The 21,750-nt window shown below is 39.6% G+C and overlaps 2 pseudogenes; both read right to left on the bottom strand.

The window, feature by feature from the left end:
• Positions 1 to 21,750, bottom strand: part of LOC147635899 (uncharacterized) — a 146,142-nt pseudogene that overhangs the window by 69,592 nt on the left and 54,800 nt on the right.
• On the bottom strand, positions 13,538 to 14,783 carry LOC147635902 (uncharacterized; annotated as a pseudogene).

The raw sequence follows: 21,750 nt of genomic DNA, 5'->3' as shown, positions 1-21,750 counted from the left end.
GAATTACACATCTGAAGTTAGACCCATGTTTATGTGAGATGGGTTCAAGATCTTGGATGATCGTCCTAGTGTAAAGCATCCAATGGATGACATTCACACGTCAACTATTCAAACCTTAATGGAGTTATAATCTTAATAATTTATAATATGCGAACTAATGAGATATATCCTGAAATTTTCTCTAAACAAAGTTTCGGTCTATCCTTCTATTCAGTCTCTCACTAGTTTCTTCATTTAATCACCCTATGTTTTTCCTCACAAAAGGTTTTCTCCCTAATCTAATTTCTCAAATTTATTGTACAAATATCTTGCGTGTGCACCCCCAAGATACAAGCACAATTTCATAGGATGATTGTCTCAACATGTGAGGATATTCAAATCACTTCTATGGCCAGTGTAGAGATGATTGATTCATCCTCATATGATAAACAATCACTTGTTTTAATCCCTTTGATAGTTAACCTTTGAAAAATAAATCCTAGGAACTAAGATCGGCTCTGATACCACTTGTAAGGTTCCCCCCCTTCCAAAAATGGGAGAAACACTTAAGATAGTCCACTAAGTCTTAACTTGGAGAAAATTTCCTATTTATCAACACCTTGACCATGTAGAGATTCAAGGATACGATTCATAGGTAAGACCTAGTCCTATCCCACAGAGGGGAAGCGTGATCTTCTAAAAGTCAAATCACCCATAGGGTAATTTATCATAAATTGGGCAACTACTAGACTTGATTTCTAGAGGCAACGCTTTTTTCCTCATCCATGCAAGGCACAGCCGCTGGCCTAGTCTTCTAGAATAGAATTGCTCAAGAACCTATTTATCTAACATAGGGCTTTCACTTAATATGTTGGAAAGCTACCCGACTAATCAGGTCCACCCGTCCGTAGGATGGTGCTGTCGGGGCATTCCATCCTCCCACTTTCCATCCTACTCACGTGTCAATTTGTTTTCTAATTAATCCTACCACACTGTTTGACATAAATAAACATGTTCTTTAATTAAGGCCCTTTTCACAAGGTTTGTTAAAACAGCCTTTTTTCACAATACAATAATGCCAAAGACAAAGTTTAAACATGAATCAATTTTATACAAGCCAAACTGGCTCTCTTATTCTTTTCCTTTATACCGCCGATGATCTAGAATTCGGCCTTCCAGCCTCTACATGCTGGGCAAAACCCTACGGGACCATACACCTCATCGTCGGTCGCTGGCGAGGACTCAAGCCGGCCTCTCGCCCTCTCAGGCTCCATCGCTCGATCCTCCCGCCCCTCAGAGGGATGTCTGCGCACTAGGGTGGGCTAATTCACCGCACTAGCCTGGGCCCTCAGAACTAGGCAGCATCATAATCACTCGCCTCAATCGGCGAACCTCATTCTCCCAATGGTATGAGGGATACCATGGGCCAACTCCGGGCCTTACTAACGTCTCCGCCGTCCGGCTATACAAGCACAAGAACGGGGTAGCGTCAAGGCAGGGAGAAGTTATACCTGTACCTTAATTTCACCAAGATAACAATCCATTTACTCAACTAAACCATAGGACTAGAATCCATGTTACCTTCTTAAGAAAACAATCCTTTTCACAAAGATTTTAGCATTTCAACTTGAGATTGCCAGATAAGACATTCTTTATTAAGGCATATGCTGTTGTTTAAAGAATACAAACTTTAAATGGTAAATCAATCAAATAGATCACTGTAACAATCAATAGAGAAGCCGGGGCCATACCTCAACCCCTAAGAATGATATATATAATTGAAAAACAAAATATGTATATACCTTATAGAAATTTGTCGTTTATCGTTGTCTTTGCTTGTATTAACAAGAGCTTTAGAACTTGACATATGAGAATAGAGTCTTCTAATACCTTGTCTTTTGATAGAAATCATCCAATAATCTCCAAGCTTTATCTTCTCTTACTCATACTGTGACTCTTCTCTCTTTCTAAGGTCTATGGCAAAATAGCCTTCTCTTACAGGACTACGGTCTACTATTCTTTCTCTACAAGAAAAGCTATGAAGTTTTGGTCTCTTCCTTCGAAAGACCATAGAAATCTAAGCTTCTTTTCTAAGATATTAGATAAGAATGAAGGGATATATACATCTCAAACTCTAGGATTACTTTAAGGCTACTTGCTGCCATCTCACAGTTTTCTCTATGTAGAGACCCTGACAGAAACAACAAACTGTTTTGACCATAACTCTCTGATAAAAACTCAGAATATAGTCGTATAACCAGTCAAAAGAACGGGAAGGCATCTGGTCTACAAGCAAGCGCGCAGGCAGAATAGGCAAAAACGTCTGTATATAGCCACCAACGCGATATCTTTAGAAACGCGTTGTTTTTTCTCATTTTTAGTATGCATGGACTCTAAATGTGTAAAAGTACTCTAAATATGACCTCTTATCACCTAAACTTGAAATTCTATTTTTGGAGATACTTATCTCTTAATAGAACTATTCTTATGTTCTTATTTCTTTTAGGATTTTTGGAGTTAATGTTTTTATTCTAACACTTTCCTAATGTTTCTAGCCTTATTGTCTCACTCTTCTCTAAGTACACTCTCTTTCCTTATTGAAATCTATATTAAAAGAGACACATACATACATGGCTTGGGAGGGACCTTACATAAAGTTTATGCCTCACTCTTGATATGTTTCCTTGTGAAGTTTTGTTATTTCGCAATTGCCTGAGGATGTACAGCAACAACGAGTGTTCCAGATTGATTCACTGGTCTCAACACTGTTGCTAGTAGAGTCAGTTCCGTACCTCGATGTGCTGAACTGGTTTCGGGAGGTCCAGCTGGACGATGCTCGAGTATTTTTTTTGGCATATCATGAAAAGTGAGTTTGTCTCTCTATCTCTCTTGCATGATGTTTATACGAATCACCATACATGAGTTATATAGTGCTTCCTTTGGATTGAAACTAATAGAAATCTATTTGGATGTGATGCAGTTCCCATTGGAGTCTTGTACTAGTCGATGTGCAAGACAATGTCATTTACCTTGCAAATTCGACATCTCGTGTCCATGGCAATGTTTTGCTGTAAGTAAAAATCCTTAAGATACATATTATTGTTTGAGTTAGAAGTCCGGATTGATCAGGATAATGATTGGTCTTTGTTTACAGTGGTGTTAGGAAACTAATGGCAGCTTACGAGAGCCTGAGCATGGACATTGACACCCTGGATCGATCGACCATCCGAAGGAGCATGGACATCGACACCCTGGATCGATCGACCATCCGAAGGGTTAGTGTCCCCAAACAAGAAGATGGTTACAGCTATGGGTGGAGGGTTTCACTTAATGCAATGTTGCTGCTACGGAGCATTTTTCAGCTCCCTTCAGAGGATGTAAGCATTTTCAGCTCCCTTCAGAGGATGTAAGCATTTTTCAGCTCCCTTCAGAGGATGTAAGCATTTTTCAGCTCCCATACGCATGCGTACTCTTGTTTATCTTCTTGTATATTGTCATGTTGATCTTATTTATGCCTTGATGAATTATGATGGCAGTTTCCATCAATGTCTCGCTACGTGGACCTAGACGTCCAAACGTTTAGGGAGGAAATGATTGCGAAATTGATCGAGGTCGCTGAAGTTATGCCTCCAGACGGCCCAGTGGACTTCATCCCGCCCAATCCACGAGGGGGGATAGGCCCCCCTGAGCCTCTTACATGGGCTCCGTACTTGGGAGAAGAGCCATGGCTCCATCCTGAAGCCGATACCTATGGGTTCCAGTAATAAATAGTTTTTTCCTTCTTCCAACAAATGTACGTTTGTAAATATGCAGCTATGCATGTACATTTATATTTTTTTTCACATATTTAGTGTTATTGGAGAGAGAACATCAATTGTAAATACACTTTTAATTTGAAAATTAGAGGATCAAATTTGCTACTGTGTTCCTTCACTGCTTGTTTTCTTACTTTAAGCCTTTTTTGTGTACATAAAAATTCAATTGGGAAATTTTTGCCTTCATTACATTGTTTTAAACAATAAAGCATTACAAAAGCAATGTTCTGAATAGATAAGTTTATTGCATATGGAAAATACATTGTCACCGTATACATGGTCACATCATATATCTTCTAGTGTCTCCAATTCATGTGGGGCTACAACATCTTTACAAATGATCTGATGCTCTCTTCTTTTACTTAGCTTCTTCCGACCATCGAGCTTGAAGCAAAATTGATCTGGAGGATTTCGAATAGCTACTTGAAGCAAAATTGATCTGGAGGATTCTGAATAGCTACTTCTAATTCCTTCCTAACATATTCGAGAGTCCAATTCTCTTCCACTTCCAATGTCAAAGATGGGTGACCCTGTCGAATCATAACTATATCTATCAAGCAAGAGTGGCTGCCATCTCTTGTATCTTGGTCCATGCTTTCCCAGTTGTTGTTGATCCATCGCCACCTTCTATAAGTAAATGACATGCACAGATGTTGCCTAGCAATATAGTATCTGATTCCAAAATATCATTAGGATAATTTTTCGAGTATAATCAAATAAGCGTTGTAACTGTTTCACAAAAATACATTTGAATGTTATAACACTCACCGAAATACAATGTCGGAGGTGTTCAATCGACATTTGATCAAATCATCTCCCTTTGATGATTTCACTCTCCAACCTTTGTCAAACAAATGATCAAGCCAGGCTTCATCTATATCTTTGCACACAAAAGTTGTTCTAGTTTTTCTCAATTGTTTACAATCAAAAAATAAATGAACAAAGCATGCAATTGGAACAAACAAACTTAAGTGGACATTTCTTGCACCAATGCTAGGCTTCATAGCACATTTAATATCATTAAACATTTTGGTCCTATATGACTCTATCACTTCTGTGTCAAGCAATGGCCACTCAGGACTATCAAGTGCGGGCAACGGAATACGTTCCAACTTTCCATGTCGACTTGATTGAGTGGGCAAGGTATAAAATGAGTCATAGAAATATGTTCTACTTCTTGCGAGATCACTTGGTGCACGACCTTCATATTGAAGTTCCCCCACCTCACCATGTACGACATTCAAGAATCCCGTCAAGCATTGTGCAGGCTCCCACTCCTGAAGATTGGATGGGTACAAATATGTGCAAGGTAGAAAAATGTATATCAATCACCTTATTTGCAACATTGAAATACAAAACACAAGCACTTACAATGTGGTTTGTGTCTTGGAAGTCCTTCCAATGGTCCCACGTTAATCTCTTTTTGCATGAATACATGCTGGATCAACACTTCTTTGACATTTTTCCCTCCTAGTGCCATCTTAAAGTCAAGGATCCTTCCTTTCCAATGTTTGGCCAAGTCTTCAGATGCCTTTCCCTTCACTCGGTAGTGGCCTTGTTTTCCTGGCTGCATAGTGACCCAAGAGTACTTCCTGTATACTTGGGGAATCCATTCTTCGTTCTCGTCTTTTATGTTATACAACACAACAGATGAGATACTGCTCCTTGCTCGTTTCAGTCCACTTTCGGGTGCCATGATAGATTAACAGACGTATGAGAAAGAAGAAGTAGCAGAAAGTGGATGACTGAGCTAACCGCTTTTGTGGATCAAGGAGGGAAGAAGAAATGAGGGACGGTGTGTTCTTTTGGGCGCCAAAGATGTTTCGAGATTCAAAAGTGGAACCAAGTTGAGGGAATAATCAGGAGAATGTGTATCTATCTATTCCAAGCATTCAAGCTTCATTAGTTCTAGGGGTGGTGGAAAGAATTTTTTAGTGCTCCACGTCTAACACAGGAATGTGGAAAACATTCTTTTATTGTGTTAGGTGCTGACAAAAAAATGGTTTTAAATATTTTAAGATAAGGTGATGGTTTTTTTTAATATTTCATGAAGATAAGAGTTTCTCCACGTTTTGGGTGGGTTTGTACAGAGGTCCCACCACCGATGAATATCGTTCGTAGATTACATGTCACTCAATCTATGTGTCTATTATTATATTATTGTTGAAACAGCCCTCTTTTGAGTCCAGAATTTTCCTAATGGGATATCCAAAGAAAGAGTGCCCATAATAAGGGAAATGGTAACACTCCATGTGAGCTCGATGGATCCTACTTTTATAGTATCAGCTGGCTATACCATGGACCCACCCCCATCTTCTATCCCACAAAGCCATGTAGGACTTAAGAGCATTCTAGCACAAGATTTACATTCCTAGATCCTAGAGCTACCCCTAACCAAGACATTGCTAGAACACTACTTGGTTGAGTGGTAACTGACATATCATAATTACCTTTGAGCCATAGGCCCACAACCACGGTAGAAACCACCCCACTTTCCTCCCTCCAGCTTGGCACATCTACTATGGCCATTTTGAGAGGATCATCAGCTTCACATAAACCATTTGTCACATGTTATTCTAGTGCCCCCCCATGACACATCCATTTCCTAAAGTCATTCAGTGCGCTACCAACTCTGGCCGATTGTACTTAATTCCCACATGACTACAGCACCTATTGGGGTACCAATAGGACACACACCTTATGCTACACATTTAGCTCCACCTAGATTTAGAGCAACGTATCCTCATGCAGTGCCATGTGTTACACTTGCAGTTGTTGCACTTGTTGTGCCAACCGCCCACCACAAACCCAGTTGCTTTTGTGCACAAGCCCTAGAAAGAGCGAGAGTTGAGTATAGTGTCTGTTATGAGAGATGGGGGCGGTCGACATAGCTATCGAAAGGCCGTCCAAATAGCCAAGCTAACCGAGAGGTTCACTGTAAATGGTAATCCTATGAGACATCTAGAGGTATTTGATCAAGTGTGTGAGGCCCTAGGAGAACAAAATGAGGTTGCAAAGACTAATTCCTTTAGTTTAATATTAGACGGTAAGGTTGGGTATTGGTACATAAATCTCAAGGTCAAGTAATGCTTGAACTTCACCACTCTTAGGAGATTGTTCTTAAAGCAATTTGTGCATGAAGGAGTCTTAGAGGGTGTAGCTTCACAGCTGCACAAAGCAGAGACAGAAGAAGAGTCGTCGATATGAGATTTCATTAGACAGCAAGCATTTGAACTCTCATTGCCTTCTGCATAAACGCTATTCGAATAATCAACTACTTGATAGATTCCATTATTTTTAGGACATTTTGGAGGTCATTCGTAGGGCCTTTTAGTAGAGAGAGAAAAAGGAGCGCATCCAATGAGGAAGAAGGCAACGTTATGTTGAAAAATAGGTTATTTATTTTTTCTAAATCCAAAAACTCTTCCTTCTCATGTTAAGATGTACTCTACTTACACGTGATAGTCACTTTTCACACCCGAATGCATTAAACACACCTACACTTTTATGGGGAGGGAAACTTCTATTTGAATCCATGTATTAAATACACCTTTTTGCAAAGGAGGGAAAATTCCCCCCCCCCTCTCAAACTTCCTCTTGGCCTTAAACAATATCTCACGCTCTTTTCATTTCCTCTACCATTTTCTGAAGCTTCAGGCTTTTGTACTCCATTCCTTCTTGAAAAGATGGGTAGCAAATCTCGTTTTATATCATCCTGATTTTGCCCCACTAATGCCATCATAGATGATTCAATTCCTAGGGCAAGGAGACCAAGATCAAAAGTGTTTGCTACACTTGTATCCAACTCTCTCAATGCACAAAATCAGTGGACTGAAGTGTTGATCACCAAGGGCACATGGGTCCTTATGCAGTCAAGGAAGAAAAGAAAGACAAGCAACAAGAATACATTTAGGGCGTCATGGAAAGGAAGAGTAAAAGACTTCAAGATAGAGACTGGAAGGACAACCATCAAGGAAGTCCTAGTGCAGCATATATATATGCATAATGAGCTTGTTCTTGAGAATCTAGATGACATAAAATTGCCCTCGCTAGACAAAACTATAAGTAAATCTATTGCTTGTCAATCTTTCATTTTCTCATAATAGTCTAATGAACTATGTAAACTGTCCACGTCTATGGTTGCAAATGTGTACCCCTCATCATATGAGGAGTGGGAGCCAGTTCAGTGCATCATTGGAATTATGAATGTGGTTCACGCACGCATTGGTCAGCTACAGTATGAGGGAAGGACCAACAAAAGCCTTGTAGATAGAGGAATCTTTTTCTATGATCATTTTTACCATCTGCTCAACAAGAAACACAATCGGCCACTTGGAAGAGCTACCTTTGCAAGCTGAGTGGAACTACATGGATTGGTATATCCCAGACCCCTCAGTAATGGAGTCAGCAAAGAGCAAGCTCTTCAAGGATGTGTAACGCTTCCTATGAGGGAGCATTCCAACTCATGTAGTAAAATTTATTGTTTACTTACCAATTAATGTGTTTGTGGAACTTTTTAGCTTATTTCAAGTGAAGATAGCGAGAACCATGCTTGTTTGCAAAGATTTGGACACATTCCTCTTAGCAAGACTTCTTTGATAAGGGATGGCTGAGTAAAGTTTTTGACGATATCCATTGTAACATTACACTGGAGATAGTAGTTGCGAAGTACATGATTGCAACTCAAACTTTTATCTTGTCCTTCTGGTATAGCAGGTCCCGTTACATCAATGGAGAGTTGGTACCAATGGATCAGGAAGCCGCAAGTGCAATGGACGACAAAGTCATAGACATTGAAGTGATTGATGAAGCTTCAACATTGGTGATAATTTTTTCTATACAAGGAAAATGTAATTTACAATAGCTACGGAAGGATATTGTCGAAGAATCCTTGAAAGACACACTAGCACACTTGAATTTCATTCACAATGGAAGAAAGGAGCGACTAATACAATAATGTAAAGAATTGGGTAACACAGTCAAGATCATTCCTACTTGACAATACCCACTCCAATGTCCTCTTTTGACATAATTAATCAAGTCTATCTTGTTAATGACACTCCTACTTGACATTACAAATTTGAATGTACTCTTTTACCATAATTAATCAAGAGCCTTTTGTTCGCTGCAGTACTTTCAAAAAACAATACAATGTATACTATTTTCCAAGACATATTACTTGAGTGAGAATAGAACAGTTAAAAACATTACATTACAAAAAAGGATTTCTCATTACATAATCTTGTACAAAGTCTTTTGATTTGTACAATCCATCTAAATATGGAATCAATTGTTCTTCCAAATAAACATCATCTGCATTACCTTCGAAAGGAAAGGGTGATATCCATGTTCCCATGGGATTGTACATAGCCTTCTCAGGGGTATCATCAATTAATAATGTATTTGTGGGACTATATGGGCATTTGATATCCACATAGCACTTACCCCACGTTTGTTGTTGGGATGAAAAACACATGGATCAATGTAACAGTGCCTTTGGTCATATGCGAAATACAATTCTGTTTTCTCAATCTTAGATTCTCTCAAAACTAGCGTGACAAGAGGCCTCAAATTATGCGTCATCATTGAGGACCATATGGCCAATCTAAAGTGCTTAGTTACAAAGTTGATAAATTGATACAGTTTGGGCGTTAGCATGACATGCATTTCTCCGACTTTGTAATTCCCTATAGCACTTGGTCCAAAGCTCTTAGGCTGTCTTTTGAGCAGCAATCCATTAACATCCAAGATAATAAGCCTCCTCGGTGTCTGGAACCATTATTGACATGATTCTAATCAGTTTGAATATGATTGAAGCTTATAATCATTGTTAAGGGACAAAAATAGCTAATAGAAACAATTCTTAAAATTGAGTTGATTACATTACATCAGGTAAATTAGGCTTGGGATCTTCATCAAGCTTGGGATCCTCACTAACCTTGGCATCCTCATCAGACTTAGGTTCTTCATTGTTTGCCTCCCTCTACTAGGTCCCGCCTCGGCCTCTGCAGTGTGCTTCTCGTCTGTTTTCTCTTCAGGCTTCGGCTTTGCCTCTTCAGCTTGCTCTACCTCATCGACCTTGGGATGTTCAATGTTAACCTCCACATTGGACCTTGGCTCTGCCTCTATGTCTCAGAGGGCTTTGCCTCGTCCCCTACAGCGCCTGAAGGAGCACCTCGATGTCTGTAGGATCGAGAAATTCCGACTGGTTCTCCTCAGACATCTCTGTGCTATTCTTTAATATTAATCATATCATGGTCACTCTGGACCACTCTACATAGTTACTATTATAATTCTGTAATGCGGTTTGAAAAAACAAAATTCACAATGTTAAACCGCAAATCTAGCTAAATCAATGTCCACCAATGATTCTTCCACTTACCTTGGACATGAAGGGATTGATGGTGGAGAAGAGACTCAGAAGAGAATCTGGAGAATATATTCTACATGTATCATCGATCTCCATCCACAGGAGTGTGAGTCTCCTTGCTTGGGCACTTAAACAGGCTTGACCTCTGATTTGTACAGTTCATTGTCTCCATATAGGGAACCAAGAACATGAAGAAGCCTTTTTATACACCTGCATAATAAATAAGCTTTCACAATAAGATACATTGCCAACTTCAAGGAGCCATACATACTAGAGAAAGGTGCTTTGAATGTTAAACTTTACTTAACAGGCCTAACTCAAGATGTGATCTTGTTGGTACTGAATTAAGAGTCCACATGATTCTCTTAACCAATTCTATAACGGCAAGGCTCCAATGGTTCTTGCAAAAGCAGAAATATATAAAACTAAGGCATTCCCTATCTATTAGATTATATAACTAACAAGATAGAGGAGTAACATACCCTGATTCATATGGAAAATTAATATGGTAACCTCCAACATGTTCAAATAGGTGAACCACTTTTGAATCTCTTGCTGTGGGAAGTACTCCTTCTTCGTAGCAGTAGTGCTAGCTGAGAGTTGAGAATAAACACCTCAGAGTGGCTCTCACGTGGAAGCTAGAACTTTATTAAACTGCAGAAACAAGGGTAACTCATTGAGGAAAAACGGAAGAACTAAAGACAGAGCTACCATATCATCAAAAAATCCAATTCGGATACCTACTTTAACCAAACGTATAAGATAGTATCTGTGATCTGTGATGTCCTCTCCATCAAAGTTCTGACATCCACGATGTCAAGAGAGAGCTGTCGCTCACCATCTTCCATATTCACGAAGACAAAAATACCCCTCTGCAAGCTCCTTAGTAACTCTAGGTTGACTGACTCCAACTCTTCTATTTCTTTGATGTACTCTTTAGGGAGACTCTTTGGGTTTGATTTTACTTTGTTGATCCTTGTCTTTTCTTGCCTTCTTCTCTTCCTCCCCTCTGGCGTCATGTTCTGCCCTGGCTCTTGTGTTAATATCATGTGTAATATCTATAATTTTTATTTTATCCTGAGGAGCTCTTGCTGGTGGAATCATGAGGATGTTTTCCATTTTTGGGTCTGTAATCTTTGCAGGATTTAGAAGCTTCTCATACCTCCACCTAAGCCTCTTTAGTGTCTCACTATCCTTTTGCATTATAGTCATCCTATGTGCGTGGGCACACACAACACACAGGTCATTGAAGTACTCTACGAGAAAGTCTTCAGCAGCCTCCTGTAGACAGAGCAAGGATGTCCTCTTCCACCTTACGGCGGCAGATAGGCTCCAGTTCTCACATATAGACCTACACATCCACTGGAACGGGAGCTTGGGAACACATAACTCCACACAATTCTGCGCCTTCTTGATCTCCTTCAGAATGTAGAAGTTCTGTGAGAATCTCCTTGTTCTGGCTTGCTTCAGAATATGAATAGGTTTTCCTTTCCTTGGCTTCTTCTGAGAGGTAGCCTTTGCTGCCAATCCAGGCCCCTTACCCTGTCTCCTTGTAGTGGCCTTTGTTCTCGCCATGATCTACCAATCAGCTTGGTAGAAAGAGACATAAATCAACCTCTGTGTATTGAAGAGATGCCAAAGAGGAAGAAGCAGCAATGTCCTAGCACTGACGTGAAGGAAGAGAAGGAATATTTTTTTGAGAGCAATGATTTAGCTCTAATTGATGAGAAACTCTTCGATTTTGTCTGTAACGCGGGAGTTGCTGAAGACTTTCACATTATTGCAGAGATGTTTAATAAGCCTTTGCAAGTGGAGTCCATTTTGCATCAGCATGCAGAGTACCTGTCGAAACACAGGGAAGATTTTGAAAAAATAATATCCAAAGGAAGGCTGCTGCTAAACAATCAGGCTTACGTGCACTTGCTGGATTGTGCACTAAGCAGGAAGGCAAACAATTTTCTATACAAGAATTACCATCTTCCTACAAGCCTTCTTGGCGTACCTTACACTTAAGCTGTTGCAGGCTGTTATATGAGCCATTTGGATTCCTCTGCTACCTGTAGTGCCTCTATAAAGACCTTCCTGAAATGGGTGAAGAACTACTGTATGAAGGTACTATCCAAGATGAAATTCCCCCAGAAGATAGATTACCCTCCGAGGAGGCAGAACTTGAGGAAGATATTGAGTTAGTACAGGAGGAAGAGGATTCAAAGTCGATGGATATTGTTGCTCTAAAGACGTCAACAATATAGAGACCACTAGATGTAGATCTCTTCAAAGTGGAGCAGTGTGGTCTAGTATTGCCAGTGCTATCAGAATTCGTTATTGATAACAATCGTTATGTACTGTTGGCTAACATTCAAAATATTTTCAGCTTGAGGGAAGATTTTGCTTTATCTGCTATTGCCAATTTTCTAGAAGAGGGTAGTGGTTGTCTTGGAAGATGATGCAGATGACTTAGCATTGGAGGAAAATTATAATAGTAAAGAGTGTCTCAGTATTTGTTTGGGCAAAGCACAGAAATTCAAAGAGGATGGATTTGTGCCAGATGATAAAACCTTCATGAAGCTACAGGCCAAATATGGCTTTGATAAGTTGAATGACTCCACAAAGGAGTTTATGAACAAAGTAGGAGAAGATACTAAAAGTTCTATTAACCTTTGGCAAGACCAACTGTTCATGATGAGGACATATGAGACTCAGGTTCGTGATGAGGACAGATGAGACTCAGGTTCTCTCTCTCTCTCTCTCTCTCTCTCTCTCTCTCTCTCTCTCTCTCTCTCTCTCTCTCTCTCTCTTATGTATGTGTGTGTTGTGTGTGTGTGTGTGTGTGTGTGAATTTAATATGTAGACTTATGTTTCCTTAATTATTTTGTTTTACAGAGTATATTTGAAGTCAAAGATAAATTCTTACAGTGGCATAAAAGGGAGTATTGTGGCCGAGACACAACTCTCTCTCACTATCTAAGCAAATTGTCTAAGGCAAAGATTATAGTCTACCACAATGCCATGAGCCAGGAAGGGAAAGTTACAAATTTTGTATTCAAGACATTGTCCCTGTTCCTAGGTGCAATGATTATTCTTAAGAGTTATGAGAAGATTATTTTGATAGAGAAGATTATTCCTAAGAGTTATGAGAAGATTATTTTGATAGAGAAGTCTACTGCCTTAGAAATTTTTGGATGCTACCCTGGTTATGCCGGCAACCAAAGGGGTTACTTTCATACATATGATGTAGTAGCATTGTCTCTATGCATAGAGAACCCAGAGGAACTAGAAGAGTATGGCAAACAGCGTTTGCTAAGGTAAAACGAAAGCCAGATTCACTGGAATTGCTAAAGTCATTAGAATGGAAAGATACATTGTAAAAGACTTATGTGTTACATCTATCTATCCAACGATGATTAATAAAAATCTTTTGTTCTCTCCATTTGTTTTGTGCTTCCATGGCATCTGAGTTTTTAAATGCTTCGGAACGCTTTAATTTCTTCCTTTCCATATGTTTGAGTGTCTGCATCAGTTTGGATGACCTCAAGGTTTCTTTTTTATGTAGTTGGTGCAGTATCCTTCTATAGAACCATTGGAACACTTGTTGTAGGCTATTTGCCTTACTTTTTCTACCACCATGTTGTGTGTGCCTGAAATATGCATTTCGGGCCATATAGTGTGATTTCTGGAGTCCTTGTGTGTTCCAAATGCTAGGATCTCCGTACTTGTTGATAAAGTAAGGCATGTGGTTGTAGAGAATATGCTGCATAAGAAAACATACAATGCAAGTTAGTATCGATGGCTAGGAAACAAGAGTAAGCTAGAAACATACCATGTAGTGTGTAATGTTGGTGTCAGTCCAAGCAGCTCTGAATGCTTTTTCGAACACTTGTAAGTTGTCTTGAAAGCTCTTTTTGTCTTGCTAGGAGTAGTTGACTTTCTCACACATTTGGAACAGAGTATCAATTGAATGCCAAACATCTGCTTTGACATTCCTTGAAGCACCTTCATGCTCTTTCATTGCATTATGAAGCTTTTTCCACTGTTGGTATTCGATTCGACTTGTGTAGGTTGTTGTATATTGCTTTCCTAACTTTGTAAGTTTGTGTTGCTGATTATTCATTTTCTTAGAAAGAAATTTTCTTGCCTTAACACTTCCAATAGAGGGCTTCATTGGAATTTCCTTTTCATTTGACTTCTTAGTGTCCTTCAGAATCTGGACATTACCTCCATGTAGTCCAATTTCTGATAGCACCTTCTCCAATGTAGTGATGGCTTCTTTCCTCTCTGCTACATTCTTGATCTTCCAAGCAAAACCAATGTGGAGATATACCAGTTTCTCTATGATACAACACAAAGCATGAAGTGTGCATATATGCACATTGGAAAGAGGAATCTCAAACAATGGTTTAAAGTTCTCATCCAAAAGTTGTCTGTTGGGTGGTCGTTCTCCACCACTTAGAGTCCATCACCCTTGTAGAGTCCATGCAGTAAAGGCATGGAGACTTCGCATTGGCCCCTTTGCTACAATTAAATAAGCACTTGAGAGTCTTCAAATCACCCGCCGCAAGATGCCATTGGACTTGAAATTCCCCCCTTTTCTCTACATGGAGCATCCTGTTTGCATTCATCTGTGATTGGGGATATGTGTCTGATGAAATACCCAAAACAAGGATTCATGGTCCTCTTTCTTGACCTCAAATGAACCTAGCCACCAAATGTTTAACTCTCTCGGACTACACACTAAAATACTTTGGATCATCCCTACTGCAATTACAAAGAGCCCTATTCATAAGTGTTATTGTGACCCTTTCCATCTTTTTCTCCTTAATAATCTCGCACTCATCAAGCTTGATGACAAACTAAAGTACACCTCCTACCTCCTTAAATGTAATATCATAGAACTCCACCATTCTCTTTTGCAAGAGCTCCAAGTCCATGAATATATTGTTGTGTTCATTGTAGAATATGCTACCACCTTCTCCCTTAAACTCTCTTACAATGTGGTATGAGTGACCAACATAGTGAAGTTATTTTGTGTTTAATTCCTCCCTATGTCTCCAAACTTTTATAGGTGTTGGAAGTAGCTTTGCTTTAATGCCTTTGGCCTCAAGGAGGAATGACACTGACTTCTAGATGGCACTATAACCCTTACGACTGACTCCACTTGAATCCATCGTGTATTGAATATCCGCAGGCTGAAACTATATTGTTGTTACAAATTCATCCACTATATCTCGTTGAACCACCTTGAACTTCTTCTCTTTTATCATTTCTCTTGCCATTCTTGATGTTACAAATGGTTTTAGTTGCTTTTCTGGATTGAGATTGGGATTAATATTCTCTTTGTCAGGATGTATAACAACCCTACAAATACAGCACTGCTCATTACTAACGTAGAGAACATGTAAATCCCAAAAGAAGCCCAGCAAATAAAATAATATTAATTGCTTACATAGAAGACATGTGAATGGGAATGCATTCAGTGCAATCTTGCCTTATGGCTTGGATTCTCTTCTTCAAGCCTACAAAACTGAGCCTCAAGTTCTTGATGTTTTTGAGCTTTCTTTTCCGTATACACCGTCCAATGATTATGTCTTTTTCTCTATATTTGTGGAGGTCACTTCTTACTTTATTGATTTCACATTCTTGTTCTTCCAATCTAACTTTCTGTGTCTTGCATTCACCAGACAAGCCAAGAAGCTCATTTGCTAAGTGTTGTGAATAATGCCTTTCTCTTTCTTGTATGTAAGAAATTGACTTGCAATATCCTAGTAAGCCTGTGGTGCCATCACCTACAGAACGTAAGAGAGTGGTGAGATTTGAAAAGGGAGGATGTGAAGCAGTACAGGGGTCAATAGGATAGATGGAGCCATCACACCAAAGGTCTATGTGTTGCTTCCTCGACAACCTCATATGATCTTTAACATTTCATGAGAACAATAGTTGTCCACTTCTACATTTTTGAATGGGCGCATACACACTATCTACATCAATGTGCAGATGGTACTTTCTCTTAATGCTTTCATGATTAGACTCTTCAATAGAATGAGTGTGTACATGGTTGTTCTCCATTAGAGTGTTCTAGGAATGAGTAAGTATACTATATGATGCAGAGTGAAAGAATAGGACTGGTTATGGTGAGAGAAGGCTTGTATTTATCTTTTGAAATTGGAGATGAAGGTTCTAATTCCCTCCAAACGGTCTTTTGTGCAAAAATATCCTCCTGAACTAACCTTATTCTTGCAGTTTCGAATGTATCATTTTAAAGAAGGTTCTAACAAACTTTAAGATGGTTGCCTGGGAGAAAATTTACCTCTCTAGCTTAGAGACTACACTTTTATGACTTTTACATTCTCTTTATTTTAATATTTCAAGATTTTTTCTAGAGAGAGAAAATAAAAATCGACCATTTTCTTACAAGGCCCTACGAATGACCTCCAAAATGTCCTAATGATCCATGCGGTTAAACATAAAGTGATCTATAATGGCTTAGTCATTAGAGGTATCACTACATGGGCTAAAGTCACAATAAATTCCATCCAATTAGAAGATAAACTCATGGTGGTCAAGGGAGCCAAAGCATTAGATTCTAAATCTATTGCTTACAGAGTCACTAGACATAACACTTCTACTATCAAAACCATTTGCTGAAGGTAACACTTTAGTGGAGATGAATTTCATGAACTTCTACTATCAAAACCATTTGCTGAAGGTAACACTTTAGTGGAGATGAATTTCATGAACTTCATGAAAGCACTCTAGGAGAGGGGATAAGCAAATAAAGCTCCTCAAAATGTACATATGTACCCAAGGAGAGAGATCCAATGGTGCTTAATCTGCCGACAAGGAGAGAGCTCCGACGGTGCTCAATCTCAATCTCACATGCACACACACATCGGTCTCTCACTCACGCACACACACACACCTCTCTCTTACACACACCTCTCTCTCTCTCACACACCTCTCTCTCTCTCACACTCTCTCTCTTACACCTCTCTCTCTCTCTCTCTCTCTCTCTCTCTCTCTCTCTCTCTCTCTCTCTCTCTCTCTCTCTCTCTCTCTCTCCCACTGACTTGGCACGTAGAAAGGTGGCATGGATAGGGCTGAGGGAGGTTGTAGAGAGGACCGACATGAATGGATGAGCTCCGTGGTACAAGTTGGGGGCGAGCGATAGAGGCTGCGGGCTGTGGATGATGGCTCCTACAATTTTTCGCAAGCCATTTATTTCTAGGTTCTTGTAAACAACTTTTCAGGGCGTCACTTAAGTGACACTTTGCAAAGCCTCATGGAGAGATGCTGACAAAAGAAGAGTGGCAATATGCAAGAGGATGCGAGCCTCATGTAAGTGTGTCTCTACTTTCTTCTTTTTAATTCAAGCAGAATCTCATCATGTGAATATCATAAATATATTTCATTTGGTGTTGGTGGTCATATAAGGTATACAATGCCATGTGGTTCAAAGGAAGGCATTTCTGTAGTCAACATATAGATACAAAGAGAAATACCCAAGCTTATGGGATTATGGCAAACTCTGAGCAAGAAAGTGGAGCAATTCTTGATTATTGTGGCATGATTTAGAACATCCTAAAGGTTGGATTCATGACATTCCAAATTTTTATATTGGATGTGAAGTGGATCAAGGATGTGTGTGGAAGCACTCAAACAATCATGATTTATGGCAATCGATTCTACAATATTTTGGCAAACAGAGAGGGACACATTTGTGCTACCTCACCATTGTGAACAAGTAAATTCTAACCATAAGCTTTTATTATATCATACTTATGCATGTTTAATTTACACTTGATGTGTTTCTTCTTATAGGGTTGTGTTTCACGTGAATATAAATGACAAGAAATGGTGGTATGTCATACAAGTCGCTCCTCATTCTCAAAGAGAATTTTTCAAGATAGGGATGTTGAAGAGCTCATGGACAAAGTGTCAGTCGAAAATGAACATGCTGAGGATCAAGTACAAGATGGATAAGGGAGATGTCACCAAGATGAAGTTGTCTATATCCAAGATAATGAGGAAGGAATTAATTCCGAGCATGATGATGATGATGTTGAATCTGTTGCTAGTGAGATAGATCTTTTTGTTGACCTTTGCAATGGGACATATGTTTGACATAGACAAGTTAGCATGTATGGATTTGATAGAAGATGTAAGAGATATTGGGCCAAGCTCACCTATTTCATTAAACAATTGCTCAATTTGATAGTCTTGATTTAGTTCATATTTGATTGTATTACAATACATTTTGTGCTTCTTCTTCTTCTATTATATTGGGATATTTTCAACTCTCGGGAATGCTCTTTGGAATGCCTGGATTTTTTTGTTTCCTATTACGCTAGCCATACACGAGGGTAGGCAAAAGGAGGAGGAAATCATAGGAGGAGGCTCAGGAGGGGGTAGGAGTCAGCACTGTGTGTGATAACAGGCTGGCCGTTATGCTCTACGTAGAATCTTACCCCATGCAAAAATTAAACTTTTTTTTCCCAATGATTTTCCTCTCCGAATTTCCAAATTCCATAAACTTTTTTTTTGCTCTATTAACACCATTTTGAGCAAGCACACCCGCATGCTTATGTCTTCGCTGTCATTGACCTAAAGTTTTTAAGAGTCTCCCAAGTTTGGCAAGTGTAGCATTAGAGCATCGACACAACAACTTCCAAGACACAATAACGAAAGAAGGCAACGATGGAACACTCAGGCCACGTCGCCAATGCTTGGGAAAGCAAAGCATAATTCAAACTTGTTTTAGACTTTAGTAGTAAAAATTGATAATGGGATAATGGATTGGCTTGCCTTTGTTAATGACCTAATCAATGAGCTAATCGTGGAACTTCAAAGTCGATGCTTGAAGACGTTGGCGAACCACCACCCAAGTCCCACAGTTGTTGTGCCTCCTTCGATGCTTATATCCTTATCCGTCCACTAATCTACAGAAAAGGATTCAAGGAACACTATCAGGTTTGTGTTCTTGCTCTCATAGTGCAAAGTCTAAACAACACATTATCCATTATCCATAGCTTAACAAAAATGTAAGTGACCTATCATAGTGTAGAGTCTAAACAATATATTATCCATTATCCATATCTTAACAAAAACTTAAGAAACTGACCTATCAAATGGAAGAGTGTAGGTACTAGCCACTATAGAAGGGGGTGTGCACACTGCATGCAAGGCTGAGGGGAGTCTCAAGAGTCTAGATTCCCAAACTTGCAAGCAAGGCTGAGGGGAGTCTCAAGAGTCTAGATTCCCAAACTTGCATGCAAGGCTGAGGGGAGTCTCAAGAGTCTAGATTCCCAAACTTGCAAGCAAGAAGCGCCAATTTCCAAAGTGGTTAGGCACAAGTTGGAGGGTAAATTATGATAGGTTGATACCCTATAGGCATGCCGCATGAGGAGATCTACATAAGCCTTAACTTCAATGGCTGGTAAAATTAGTAATCTTGATTAGAAAAACATATAATTTAATTAATCAATTATATATATATCCCTTCATGTGCAAGTTTTGAAATTTCCAACATTCACTGTGAAAGGCACATCTTTTTTGAAACATTTCTCTAGCAATATCTCATAGATCCTTATACTTCTACAGGCAAGTCAAATTGTACGTGGAAGGGCTTTGCAACCTTCAAAAATAAACACTAGTCCTACTCCCTCCTGAGCCTCCTCCTGCGATTTCCTCCTCGTTCATCTACCCTGGAGTCTTCCTCCTCCTCTGCCTGGCTTGGTGGGATGAGAGAGAGATAGTCCTGGTGGTATCTTGCATCCTCCTCCTCTACATGGCTATAATAGATATCCTTTACAAAAGTACAGAGGCACAATGTTTTGTGATAAGAATAGACAGGTAATCTTTCCACTCTATATGTTTGGACCTATAGCCGTGATGATCCATTTTAAAAATGAGACTTCCAAAGGAGAGGAGCTTGAATAACCACAAATCAAAGAGGAAACCCTAGAGACCCTTCCTTATTCTATCAATTGTAATGATGAAGATGTCTACCTGGTTTTCTAAGGAGAAAATGATGAGCACTGGTTAAAGTATGTCAAAGCCATGGAAACCCATATTGGATTTCAGAGAGTAGGCGAGGAAAATGACATTTCTCTATCCACATCAACACTATCAAGAGATGATAAAGGGGATGGGAAATGTCTACAAACATGATAAGGAAGCATCTAGTATAATACACTACGTGGCCCATGAATCTTTGTACTCCCTTAAAATTTTCTAATGGGGATCATTCTACGATTAGTCTGACTATGCTATTATCAATAAAGATGCCCTTTTTTGAAGCAATATGTCCTAGGATTACACTATCCAACTTCGACATTTCAGAGATCCTATAAAATTTACATATCTTTAAGACCATCCTAAGACACTTGAGATGCTCCTTCCATGAGGAATTCATGTTGATATTTGGATCCTAGTAAGCCCAGATTCTCAAGTACTTACAATCTGGACATGTAAGATGATAGTGCATTTATTGAGCTAGGTACGTACCAGCCTCCACTAGGCTTTGGACCTTCGATCAAGACCTAGTCTAGCATTGTACAAGGACCTGTAAAAATAGAGGCCTGTGATATTTCGTTTGACTTCAAGTCAATGGAAGGATCCCGAGTCCCCCAAGAAGTGAGAACCCTAACCAAGCTTTACCAGCCTAGCCAACCACCACTCTTTTTTATCACATAGCTAGCTACCTTAGAGATTAGGTCTCAACTACTACCTTTGAACCAAACCTTACTACATACCAACCACATGATGGAGGAGTTGAGGTAAAATCTAGAGAGACACTTGGTGTAGTCTCATCCTTATAAGCACGGAGCATTCATGGTGATATCCCTATCCATGCACCTTCAACAACTGTGACCATTGACCCACGTCCCCCCTGCTAAGTGCTTATGCCTAAATGACAGAACATTAGAAGAAGTGCAAGAAGTATAGGCAATTATCAAGGCTGCTAGAGCCAAAAAACATGAGACTTTGCAATTGGCACAACAATGATTAGTAGCCTTAATAGCTTAGTATACCCAAAGTTAGTCCTAAGCCAAGTCCTAAGCCAGGACCACACAAGTAGTGCCCGACAGCCTAGATACATGCTATAACATTGCATCTACCTTAAGGAAAGAACTAGGTGTGCAAGTTTTGGACCAACATTTTTTTATAGAAGACTAGGAGTATAACGCGGCGACAGAAACCCTTGTGGATTTAGGCACAGCTCAAATCTACGGTGTTAGTTGGAAAGAGATTATTCAATTAGTCTCTAGGGACACAACGGAGGAGGAACACTTGCAGGGCATCTGCGATTACATACATAGGATCATCGAACATGAAAGGATCCAAAGACTTGTGAAGTGGGGATATCCAAAGAAAGAGTGCCCACAATAAGGGAAATGCTAACACTCCATGTGAGCCCGATGGATCCTACTTTTATAGTATCGCCTAACCCACCCCCATCTTCGGTCCCACAAAGCCATGTAGGGACTCAAGAGCATGCTAGCACAAGATTTACATTCCTAGATCCTAGAGCTATCCTTGACCAAGACATTGCTAGCGCATTGCTTAATTGAGTGGTAATAACTGACATAT

The sequence above is a fragment of the Cibotium barometz genome, chromosome 8 (assembly GCF_041138505.1).
Source record: "Cibotium barometz isolate CiBa-2024 chromosome 8, ASM4113850v1, whole genome shotgun sequence".
NCBI lineage: Eukaryota > Viridiplantae > Streptophyta > Polypodiopsida > Cyatheales > Cibotiaceae > Cibotium > Cibotium barometz.
The sequence above is the reverse complement of the archived record's forward strand: the minus strand, read 5'-3'. Positions and strand labels throughout refer to the sequence as shown.